The following is a 12,664-nucleotide window of genomic DNA, read 5'->3' on the forward strand; positions in this document are numbered from 1 at the left end:
TAGTTAGGGGGAACATACATCAGTCTTTCGAGGTTGTTCCATTAAAACTCCTCTCTTCATTTGAGGTGAGGGAATAAGTATACTGTCTTAGGCATTAGATTTGATTTTATCCTACTTAGACCTAATACATTAACCTGTTACTCTTTCATGATTGCTGGCAGAAGGCATAAGACTCCTGATTTAGAGATAGGTGACTTTATTATTCACAGCACAGCAAGTATCAAGAACATCAAATTTATGTCAATTCTCCTGTACCCCAAGTCCCATGGGGGAATGAGGAAGACTCAGATGGATCCTGTACATATAGTAGGTCATATTATAGAAGAGGAACACTGAGCTTACTTAATCCACTGCTTTTATAATAAGCAGTAAGCAGATTGACCCTATGTCCCAGAGGGAGCATAAATGAAACTGTTACATTGTTTTCTTTTCTTTTCTTTTCTTTTCTTTTACTATTCTAATTTTTATAAACAAAAACTGAACAAGATAGATTTAATATTCTTAAGGTGCTCAATGGAAAGAAGGAAAAAAAATCACATGTTGCTTATTTATTTCATCAGTAAGCTGTCTCATTAGTAGGCTATATTTTTTTTGATGGAACCAGCTGAAGAAGTAAAGTAAATGATTTAGGGATATTTCTTGCTTCCAATCAAAAGTGGTTAATGAGTATTATTGATAGGGTCTCCTTTTTAAAGTAAAACTTTCCTTATACTTTAATAAAAACTATAGTTTTACTGAGCGGGTACATTCTGCCTTAACATTGTGTTCATTCTTGGCATTTTAAAATACATATTGTTAATAATACTAGGGAAAAACAAATGCAATAATGGTTTCTCTGGACCTACAAGATAATAGTCTGAATATTTTTAGTCAAATCAAAGGAATTATGTGATAAACCTTTAAAAAATACATATGTTATTTATCCAGTAAAGTCTTTAAGTTAAATTGAGTTGTAAATAATGTTTTTAATCCTTTTACTATGTTTTAACAATCAGGCCCAATAGGAACAATTTCGAAGGTCACACAAGTTGTTGATCAAAAATACAGAAACTTACCAGTAAGTTAGTATACAGTCATTTAATCGTTTCATTAAATTTTTGTTCATCATTATTTCAGCTTCTAATATCTCCAACATTAAAAAAGCAAGTTATGCAGTGGTTGAAATTACGAGTCAGTAGTGACTGGTAGTTATTTACAGTTGAACATTCACACAGTATTCAGTAGCATTGCTAGGTAATAAAGGTTACAAATGAAGGCCATAGAACTGAATTTACCATTTATTAGCTGTTTCACATTGGGATAGTACTTTGCTTTTGAGTTTTTCTCATCTGCAATATGATACAATAAATTTGAGGCATCAGATGGGTTTGTGAACAGTGTTTTTAAATTTTAGTCTTGTACTGTTAAAATGTCTCTTGACAAACATGGTTTATTAATAGTTGTAAGCACATTTCTATATTAAAACTTAATGTGTGTAAAAATTCTCCCAAAGCTAGCTGTATCTGTAGAGGTGAATCTGGGGGTGGGGGAGCATGGCATGTGGAATCTCTCTTTGTTTCTGGATCAGTGTGTTGATGTGAAGTCTGTAGGTAGGCAAGCATGTCTGTCTGTGGATGTATAGGGGCTGATGTGTTTACAGATGACCCTTCCCTTGTGTATATATGTATTGTGCATGCACATATGTGTTTTCTTTGTGCATGTTTGTGTGCATGTGTTAAAGAACAATTTGTTCATCAGGGTTTTCATACTGGTACTTTAAACAGGAAAGCAACACCGATTATTCATTTTTATAGAAAGGCAAAAGAAGTCTAAAATTTTTATTTTCGAAAGTTTGAGATTTTTGTTGAGGGATATAATATATAAAATTTGCTCTTAACTAGGCTATAGACCTTTCTTTTGAGACACGCAATCTTTATAAGCCTTAAAGTTGGTCATATATTTCCTGTTTTATAAAGAAGAGAATAACAGCTTGCGAATCATGATTTTCCAAACTATATTTTCAGAAAAATTACTTGAGTTAATATCTTTAGTGATTGTTTTGGGGAAGGAATTATCTCAGTTCAGCTTTTGTCACCTTTTACATTCCCATTTGTCTGTAATTTTTGTAAGAAAATTGTGTGTGATTAACTTCATTCTTCAGTCAGTATAGAATGGTGATTAAGAGAGGAGACTCTGGAATTCCACTTAGTGAGTCCAAACGCTTGTTTACCACTTAATGATGTAACATTTAGCAAGCTTTTTTTTTTTTTTAACGTTTCTACCTATTTCCTCACCTCTGAAATAATACCTGTCTCGTGCTTTTGTTGAAAAATAAACGAGATAATTCACATAAAAGCAAGTAGCAGAGTGCCTTCTGCAACGCTAGTACTAAATAATTAGGCAAATTTTAATTATGCTTTTCTATTGTTAATTGGCACTGTCATCAAACAAACTGGCCTATAATTACTCTTAATAATTATTGGAAACAATATGTTATTAGGCAGAATGTGCATCATCAGAGCATTTTCTTTTCTTTTATTTTTTATTTTTTTTTTAATTGCAGTTTAGGTTTTGGGGTACATGTGATGAACATGCAAGATTGTTGCATAGGTACACACATGACAGTGTGGTTTGCTGCCTTCCGTCCCCTCACCTGTATCTGTCATTTCTTACCATGCTATCTCTTCCCACCTCCCCACCACCCCGCCCCTCCCCCATTTCCCCCCAACGGACCCCAGTGTGTAGTGCTCCCCTCCCTGTGTCCATGTGTTCTCATTGTTCAACACCCGCCTATGAGTGAGAATATACGGTGTTTGATTTTCTGCTCTTGTGTCAGTTTGCTGAGAATTATGGTTTCCAGGTTCATCCATGTCCCTACAAAGGACGTGAACTCATCGTTTTTGATGGCTGCGTAATATTCCATGGTGTATATGTACCACATTTTCCCTATCCAGTCTATCATCATTGGGCATTTGGGTTGGTTCCAGGTCTTTGCTATTGTAAACAGTGCTGCAATGAACATTCGTGTGCACGTGTCCTTGTAGTAGAATGATTTATAATCCTTTGGATATATACCCAGTAATGGGATTGCTGGGTCAAATGGGATTTCTATTTTTAGGTCCTTGAGGAATTGCCACACTGTCTTCCACAATGGTTGAATTAATTTACATTCCCACCAACAGTGTAAAAGTGTTCCTGTTTCTCCACATCCTCTCCAGCATCTGTTGTTTCCAGATTTTTTAATGATCGCCATTCTAACTGGAGTGAGATGGTATCTCAATGTGGTTTTGATTTGCATTTCTCTGATGACCAGTGATGATGAGCATTTTTTCATATGTTTGTTGGCCTCCTGTATGTCTTCTTTTGTAAAGTATCTGTTCATATCCTTCGCCCATTTTTGAATGGGCTTGTTTGTTTTTTTTTCTTGTAGATCTGCTTTAGTTCTTTGTAAATTCTGGATATCAGCCCCTTGTCAGATGGGTAGGCTGCAAAAATTTTTTCCCATTCTGTTGGTTGCCGATTCACTCTACTGACTGTTTCTTTTGCCATGCAGAAGCTGTGGAGTTTGATTAGGTCCCATTTGTCTATTTTGGCTTTTGTTGCCATTGCTTTTGGCGTTTTGGTCATGAAGTCCTTGCCTACACCTATGTCCTGAATGGTTTTGCCTAGATTTTCTTCTAGGGTTTTTATGGTGTTAGGTCTGATGTTTAAGTCTTTAATCCAACTGGAGTTAATTTTGGTGTAAGGTGTCAGGAAGGGTTCCTGTTTCTGCTTTCTGCACATGGCTAGCTAGTTTTCCCAACACCATTTATTAAACAGGGAATCCTTTCCCCATTGCTTGTTTTTGTCAGGTTTGTCGAAGATCAGATGGCTGTGGGTATGTTGTATTTCCTCTGGGGCCTCTGTTCTGTTCCATTGGTCTATATCTCTGTTTTGGTACCAGTACCATGCTGTTTTGATTACTGTAGCCTTGTAGTAGAGTTTGAAGTCCGGTAGTGTGATGCCTCCTGCTTTGTTCTTTTTGCTTAGAATTGACTTGGCTATGTGGGCTCTTTTTTGGTTCCATATGAAGTTTAAGGTGTTTTTTTCCAGTTCTGTGAAGAAGGTCATTGGTAGCTTGATGGGAATAGCGTTGAATCTGTAAATTACTTTGGGCAGTATGGCCATTTTCACGATGTTGATTCTTCCTAACCATGAACATGGAATGTTTCTCCATCTGTTTGTATCCTCTCTTACTTCGTTGAACAATGGCTTGTAGTTCTCCTTGAAAAGGTCCTTTACGTTCCTTGTTAGTTGTATTCCTACGTACTTTATTCTCTTTGTAGCAATTGTGAATGGCAGTTCGTTCTTGATTTGGCTCTCTTTAAGTCTGTTACTGGTGTATAGGAATGCTTGTGATTTTTGCACGTTGATTTTGTATCCTGAGACTTTGCTGAAGTTGTTTATCAGTTTCAGGAGATTTTGGGCTGAGATGATGGGGTCTTCCAGATATACAATCATGTCATCTGCAAATAGAGACAATTTGATTTCCTCCTTTCCAATTTGGATACCCTTTATTCCTTTTTCTTGCCTGATTGCTCTGGCTAGAACTTCCAGTACTATATTGAATAGGAGTGGTGAGAGAGGGCATCCTTGTCTAGTGCCAGATTTCAGAGGGAATGCTTCCAGTTTTTGCCCATTCAGTATGATATTGGCTGTTGGTTTGTCGTAAATAGCTTTTATTGTTTTGAGATACGTTCCATCAATACCTAGTTTATTGAGGGTTTTTAGCATAAAGGGTTGTTGAATTTTGTCAAAAGCCTTCTCTGCGTCAGTTGAGATAATCATGTGGTTTTTTGTCTTTGGTTCTGTTTATGTGGTGAATTACGTTTATGGACTTGCGTATGTTGAACCAGCCTTGCATCCCCGGGATGAATCCTACTTGATCATGGTGGATGAGCTTTTTGATATGCTGTTGCAATCGGCTTGCCAGTATTTTATTAAAGATTTTTGCATCTATGTTCATCATGGATATTGGCCTGAAATTTTCTTTTCTTGTTGAGTCTCTGCCGGGTTTTGGTATCAGGATGATGTTTGTCTCGTAAAATGATTTGGGAAGGATTCCCTCTTTTTGGATTGTCTGGAATAGTTTCAGAAGGAATGGTATCAGCTCCTCTTTGTATGTCTGGTAGAATTCGGCTGTGAACCCATCTGGACCTGGGCTTTTTTTGGGTGGTAGGCTCTTTATTGCTGCCTCGACTTCAGACCATGTTATTGGTCTATTCAGGGTTTTGGCTTCTTCCAGGTTTAGGCTTGGGAGGATGCAGGTGTCCAGGAATTTATCCATTTCTTCCAGGTTTACTAGTTTATATGCATAGAGTTGTTTGTAATAATCTCTGATGATGGTTTGGATTTCTGTGGAATCTGTGGTGATATCCTCTTTATCGTTTTTTATTGCATCAATTTGGTTATTCTCTCTTTTCTTTTTTATTAATCTGGCTAGTGGTCTATTTTGTTGATCTTTTCAAAAAAACCAGCTCCTGGATTTATTGAGTTTTTGAAGGGTTTTTTTTGTGTCTCTATTTCCTTCAGTTCTGCTCTGATCTTAGTTATTTCCTGTCTTCTGCTAGGTTTTGAGTTTTTTTGATCTTGCTCCTCTAGCTCTTTCAATTTTGATGATAGGGTGTCAATTTTAGATCTCTCTTTTCTTCTCATGTGGGCACTCATTGCTATATATTTTCCTCTAGAGACTGCTTTAAATGTGTCCCAGAGATTCTGGTATGTTTTGTCTTCGTTCTCATTGGTTTCGAAGAACATCTTTATTTCTGCCTTCATTTCATTGTTTATCCAGTCAACATTCAAGAGCAAGTTGTTCAGTTTCCATGAAGCTGTGCGGTTCTGAGTTAGTTTCTGCATTCTGAGTTCTAACTCGATTGCACTGTGGTCTGAGAGACTGTTATGATTTCTGTTCTTTTGCATTTGCTGAGGAGTGATTTATTGCCAATTATGTGGTCAATTTTAGAGTAGGTGTGATGTGGTGCTGAGAAGAATGTATATTCTGTGGATTTGGGGTGGAGAGTTCTGTAAATGTCTATTAGGTTCGCTTGTTCCAGGTCTGTATTCAGGTCCTGGATATCCTTGTTGATTTTCTGTCTGGTTGATCTGTCTAATATTGACAATGGGGTGTTAAAGTCTCCCACTATTATTGCGTGGGAGTCTAAGTCTCTTTGTAAGTCATTAAGAACTTGCCTTATGTATCTGGGTGCTCCTGTATTGGGTGCGTATATATTTAGGATCGTTAGCTCTTCTTGTTGCAGTGATCCTTTTACCATTATGTAATGTCCTTCTTTGTCTCTTTTGATCTTTGTTGCTTTAAAGTCTATTTTATCAGAGATGAGAATTGCAACTCCTGCCTTTTTTTGCTCTCCATTTGCTTGGTAGATCTTCCTCCATCCCTTTATTTTGAGCCTTTGTGTATCCTTGCATGTAAGATGTGTTTCCTGGATACAGCACACTGATGGGTTTTGGCATTTTATCCAATTTGCCAGTCTGTGTCTTTTGATTGGGGCATTAAGTCCATTGACATTTAGGGATAGTATTGTTATGTGTGAATTTGATACTGTCATTTTGATGCTTCCTGGCTGTTTTGTTGGTTAGTTGATGCAGATTCTTGATTGTGTTGATGCTCTTTTACCATTTGGTGTGTTTTTGGAGTGGCTGGTACTGGTTGTTCCTTTATATGTGTAGAGCCTCTTTCAGGAGTTCTTGTAGAGCAGGTTTGGTGGTGATGAAATCTCTGAGTGCTTGCTTGTTCACGAAGGATTTTATTTTCCCTTCACTTATGAAGCTTAGTTTGGCTGGATAGGAGATTCTGGGTTGAAAGTTCTTTTCTTTAAGGATGTTGAATATTGGCCGCCAATCTCTTCTGGCTTGTAGGGTTTCTGCTGAGAGATCTGCTGTGAGTCTAATGGGCTTCCCTTTGTGGGTAACCCGACCTTTCTCTCTGGCTGCCCTTAGCAATTTCTCTTTCATTTCAACCCTGGTGAATCTGACGATTATGTGCCTTGGGGTTGCTCTTCTTGAGGAATATCTTTGTGGCGTTCTCTGTATTTCCTGGATTTGAATATTGGTCTGCCTTGCTAGGTTAGGGAAGTTTTCCTGGATAATATCCTGAAGAGTATTTTCCAGCTTGGATTCATTCTCTTCATCACATTCAGGTACACCTATCAGACGTAGATTAGGTCTTTTCACATAGTCCCACATTTCTTGAAGATTTTGTTCATTCCTTTTTGTGCTTTCTTCTCTGTTCTTGCCTTCTCTTTTTATTTCATTGAGTTGATCTTCGACCTCTGATATCCGTTCTTCTGCTTGGTCAATTCGGCTGTTGAAGCTTGTGCATGCTTCACGAAGTTCTCGTGTTGCGTTTTTCAGCTCCATCAATTCACTTATACTCCTCTCTATGCTGTCCATTCTCGTCAGCATTTTGTCCAATCTTTTTTCAAGTTTCCTATTTTCTTTGCGTTCGGTTAGAACATGTTCTTTTAGCTCACTGTAGTTTCTTACTACCCACCTTCTGAAGTCTGATTCTGTCATTTCATCACCCTCCTTCTCCATCCGGTCTGGTTCCCTTGCTGGTGAGGAGTTGTGATCCCTTTTAGGAGGAGAGGTGTTCTGGTTTCGGGAGTTTTCATCCTTTTTCCGCTGGTTTCTTCCCATTTTTGTGTTTATCCACCTGTTGTCTGTCTCTGTCCCAGGGAGTTGGAGCTTTATGAGTTTCCGTTGCACTACTGCCTTTTTTGATTTTTCTTTCAGGTGTGACCCGCCCAGCTAGCAGCAAGCCTAGCCACTGCCTGCCCGCAGGGGCTTTGCTGAGCTGCTGTGGGCTCCGCCCAGCTGCCCTGAGCTCTTCCCTGTAGTCCTTTTTATATGGGCGTAGTTAGAACTGTCTCGGCAATGGTGGCCCCGCCTCTGTTATGGTGGACTCTCTCTGTTGTGGCAGGTTGCCTGCCTCTGTAGAGGTGGAGAGTCTCAGTAATGGCGGAAGCCCCTCCCCCACCGAGCCGGACGTCCCAGTTCAGCTGTGCTTGGTTTGAAGGGCTCAACCCAGAGGGTTTCCAATTACTGTTTTTGTTTTCGTTGTTGTTGGGGGTGGAGGGGTGGGACCAACCGAGCCTGATCACCTGGCTCCCTGACTCAGAGTCTTTTAAGTTGAACGACCCCGTGTTCGGGTCACTTGTTGAAAAGGCGCCAGGATCTCCCGTGCTGTGACTCACTGAGTCGGCTTGAACTGCGGCGCCGGCTCCTGGCGGATTTTTTGCCTAGGAATCTCCTGGCCTGGCTCGCTATTTCAGATGAATGGGCAACTCTGCCGTCTCAGGGCTCTGATCGCCAGCTAAGAGGGCTCCCAGACCAGTGGCTTTTGTCCGGAGAACTGCAGCAACAGGGTGTGGTCACAGCAGCCGCGCGGGTGGAATCAGCCCCATGGGGGCCAAAACAGCCGCACCGGCTGGGACTGCGACGCTGGCGACCCCTCTGCCTGGGTATCTCCTGGTCTGTGGGCAATAAGAGTTCGTCTGGAAATGCGGCGTCCACTCACCCTCTGCACTTTCACTGGGAGCTGAAGTCCTGAGCTGTTCTTAGGCGGCCATCTTCCCAGCATTCCATCAGAGCGTTTTCAGCATGCTGAATTATAATTTGTTTTAAATTGTATTACCTGCATTTGGCAATGGATAAATTTCTATTATAGGAATATCTCTTTACACACAGAGGGTGTGTTCTAATGTCTGTTAATTGTTAGAAACACTATTAACAGAAATAGACATCATAGTTGTATATTTGCAGAGGTCTTCTATTTTCCGGTAGCTCATTCCCTCTTGAATAATCAGCATGATTCCCTCTTCTGTTAGCGATGTTTCCTACTCTGAACCTTTAGAACCTAATTAGAGCCTTGAGCATGTCATTCATTTATCCTTCCAGGTAACTGAACTTAAGAATTTTTGCCTCATTTGAGTCAGGTCACTGTTTTCTGCTCTTCGGTTATTACCTTCAGTGACCTAGTATTGAGAATATAAGCATTTCCCCAGAAAATCTTCTATGTTCAAGCCTACTATGTTAAAATAAAAGAACACCCTTCACCTCTAGCGATGGAAGTAGAGTTCCAGTTGTTTCATGTCTTTGTCATCATTTGATTTTGTTGTCTTTTAAGTTTAGACATTATGTTTGGTGTTAATTTATATTTCTCTCATTAATGATGTTGAACACGTTTTAATGCATATCGACCATTTGGATACTCTCTTTGGCTAAGTACCTGTTAAAGTCTTGGTTTACTCTTAATCTTTTTCTTACTGCTTTGTAAGTGTTCTTTACATATTGTGGATATGAATTCTTCTTTGGATATATGTGTTGTAAATATCTTTTCTCCAGTGCATGGCCTGCCTTTTTATTCTAATGGTAGTTTCTTTTTCAAGGATGAAAAAAATCTTGGCTGTTACTTTTGGTTTCTGTTAAATAGGATTTTAGCTTTAGTCATCATGTTTTGGACAGGTACTACCCTTATTGGTCACCTTTGTGTGAATTAGATAAAAACACCCCCTCTTAAATATCAGCAGCCCTGTTAGCATAAAATTTTTTTTTTTTAAGTTTAGTGTCTTTTAGTGAAGGAAAAGGCTTCTTTCAGGTAGCCTGCGTATTCTGCTATGGCTACAGCTTGCTAAGTAGAGCTTGGTCTGGCCTGGATTTACCCCTCAGTCTGGTGCCTTAATACTTGCTCAATACTCAAACTGCAAACCGAAGATGGCACCCTAGGGCAGGTTATCTTTAAATAATCAGAGTTTCTAACTATTGAATACCAATTATTATGGTTTATACATTGGATTTTCTCCTTTAAAAAGGCTGTTCTTAAGTTGAAGGGAGCTAAGTGCCAAAATTAATTTCCTAGTTTTCAGTTGGTTATGACTTAAAATTCTGGTTATCAGTTAGATGTCTCATACCCAGGATATGTTTTTCCCACTGAAACACTGTTCTGTGGAATCTTGGTTTTAACCCAACCTATAGTAGTGGGTAGAGAGAGACCTTAACCACTGTGTGTGATGGGTGGCCTTTCTATAGTAAATATTGTTTACCTGTCTGTCTTAGGGTAGCAGTGGCATACTTCATATAGTGTCCTAACATTATAAATAATTACTGCACTTTCCAGCTACCTCTGATGGCTGTGTTTAAATTGTGGTGCAGTGGTACTTGTGGATAAGAAGGACTAACTGAGAATACCAGGTCTCTTGCTAGTGATAACCTATAACATTTTTTCTGGTTTTAAGCTAGTTTCCTTCTTTTCTTTTTCTTTTCTTTTCAAAGCCCCCAAATCCTGCTTCCTCTCACTGCCATCACTTAGTCCTTTTAAGATTTCCCATTTCCCTTCCCTATGGTGGAATATAATTCATTCCGAGAAAGATTTCTGTCTTCTTCAGTCCTTGAGGCAAAAGTGCTCAACCAGTCTTTTGAGGGTAAGGGTTTTGGTTTTGGTTTTGTATTTTTATTTTTATTTATTTTATTGTGCTTTAGGTTCTGGGGTACATGTGCAGATCATGCAGGATTGCTGCATAGGTACATACATGGCAAGGTGGTTTGCTGCCTCCATCCCCCCATCACCTATACCTGGCATTTCTCCCCATGTTATCCCTCCCCACCCTCCCCCACCACTCCCTCCCGCTGTGCCTCCCCTAGCCATCCTCCCAGCAGACCCCAGTGTGTGATACTCTCCCTGTGTCCACATGTTCTCATTGTTCAATACCCACCTATGAGTGAGAACATGTGGTGTTTGATTTTCTGTTCTTGTGTCAGTTTGCTGAGAATGATATGTATTTTTTTTTCTTTTAGATGTTATCGGTAATAGGGGAAATAAACAGGAGAAAAATGGCCAATAAACGGAGATGATGTTACCAAACCTTCAAAAAATGTGTTTCTGGTTCTCAGACGTTAAGTGAGGCCAGTTTCTGTTTTTTCTTCATTTAATTTCTTAAATGTTTTAATCTTTTCTTTGTGACTATGCTAATTATTCTCTGTACAGTTATTATTTATTCCTTGTGACCTAGGATCACTTACTTCCTTTTTCATGTTTTTTTTTTCATTTTTTGTTTTTTGTTTTTTGTTATTTTTTTGAGAGAGAGTCTCACTGTGTCCCCCAGGTTGGAGTGCAGTGATGGTGTCTCAGCTCACTGCAACCTCGGCCTCCCAGGTTCAAGCCATTCTTGTATCTCAGCCTCCCGAGTAGCCAGGACTGCAAGCAATACACCACTACACCTGGCTAATTTTTGTGTTTTTTAGGTAGAGATGGGGCTTCGTCATGTTGGCCAGGCTGGTCTTGGAGTCCTGATCCACCCGCCTTGGACTCCCAAAGTGCTGGATTGCAGGTGTGAGCCACTGCACCCAGCCCTATTTATTTTTTAATAGTTATCTGCCTTGATTTTATATTGATTACTATAAATTTTGATTCATTTTCTTAAAAAAACTAATGCTGTCTGCAAGAAAATTATGTCAGTTCAACAGAGAGGAGGGAACACAAATATTAACATCATCTTATTTGTACATCTTTTTTTTGCAAGCACATCTTATGAGAGATCCATAAGCTACATAGAGCTTTAAAAAACCTAAAGGGATCTAAAGATCTAAGTATAAAAGAAACGATATAAATTTTTCCTTGTTTGGGTGCTTTATTTTCTTCTATATTATTTTCTCTTCTATTAACCACAGGCAAATATTAGTTTTCTCAGCGACTTACATACTTTTACCCTTGAGCATTTATAGGATTTAATAGTAATTTTCTATTGTGCTTTATATTGCCATGGTTATTCAAGGTAAATATTTAGATAATTTTATAATACATTATATCTCTCTGGGCTCATTGTAGATTCAGGGAATAATTATTGATTAACATCATCTTTTCTACAAGGAAAATAATACCAGTATTAAATGACTTCCCCCAAATTGTTAATGGTTTCCTTAAAAATGCTTGGGAATTTTATTTTATTTTTTATTATACTGCAGAACATACAGGTTTGTTACATAGGTATGCACGTACCATGGTGGTTTGCTGCATCCATCAACCCATCGTCTACATTAGGTATTTCTCCTAATGCTGTCCTTCCCTTAGCCCCCCACCTGCCAACAGGCCCCAGTGTGTGATGTTCTCATCCTTGTGTCCATGTGTTCTCATTGTTCAATACCCACTCATAAATGAGAACATGCAGTGTTTGGTTTTCTGTTCTTGTGTATGTTTGCTGAGAATGATGGTTTCCAGCTTTATCCATGTCCTGCAAAGGACATGAACTCATCCTTTTTTTTATGGCTACATAGTATATCATGGTGTGTATGTGCCACATGTTCTTTATCCAGTCTATCACTGACAGACATTTGGGTTGGCTCCAAGTCTTTGCTATTGTGAACAGTGCCGCAGTAAACATACATGTACATGTGTCTTTATAATAGAATGATTTATATTCTTTGGGTATGTGCCCAGTAATAGGATTGCTGGGTCAAATGGTATCCCTAGTTCTAGATCCTTGAGGAATCACCACACTGTCTTCCACAATGGTTGAACTAATTTACACTCCCACCAACAGTGTGAAAGCATTCCTATTTCTCTGCATCCTCTCCAGCATCTGTTGTCTCCTAGTTTTTTAAAGATCGCCATTCTAACTGGCGTGAAATGGTA

General features: G+C 39.0%; 1 protein-coding gene across 4 annotated transcripts in view; it reads left to right on the plus strand.

Annotated features, from left to right (window-relative positions):
* The window catches only part of GLCCI1 (glucocorticoid induced 1), a 150,045-nt gene that overhangs the window by 102,972 nt on the left and 34,409 nt on the right, over positions 1-12,664 (plus strand). The gene's annotated exons all lie outside the window — the stretch shown is intronic.

This window comes from Saimiri boliviensis, chromosome 10 (assembly GCF_048565385.1).
Source record: "Saimiri boliviensis isolate mSaiBol1 chromosome 10, mSaiBol1.pri, whole genome shotgun sequence".
Lineage (NCBI taxonomy): Eukaryota > Metazoa > Chordata > Mammalia > Primates > Cebidae > Saimiri > Saimiri boliviensis.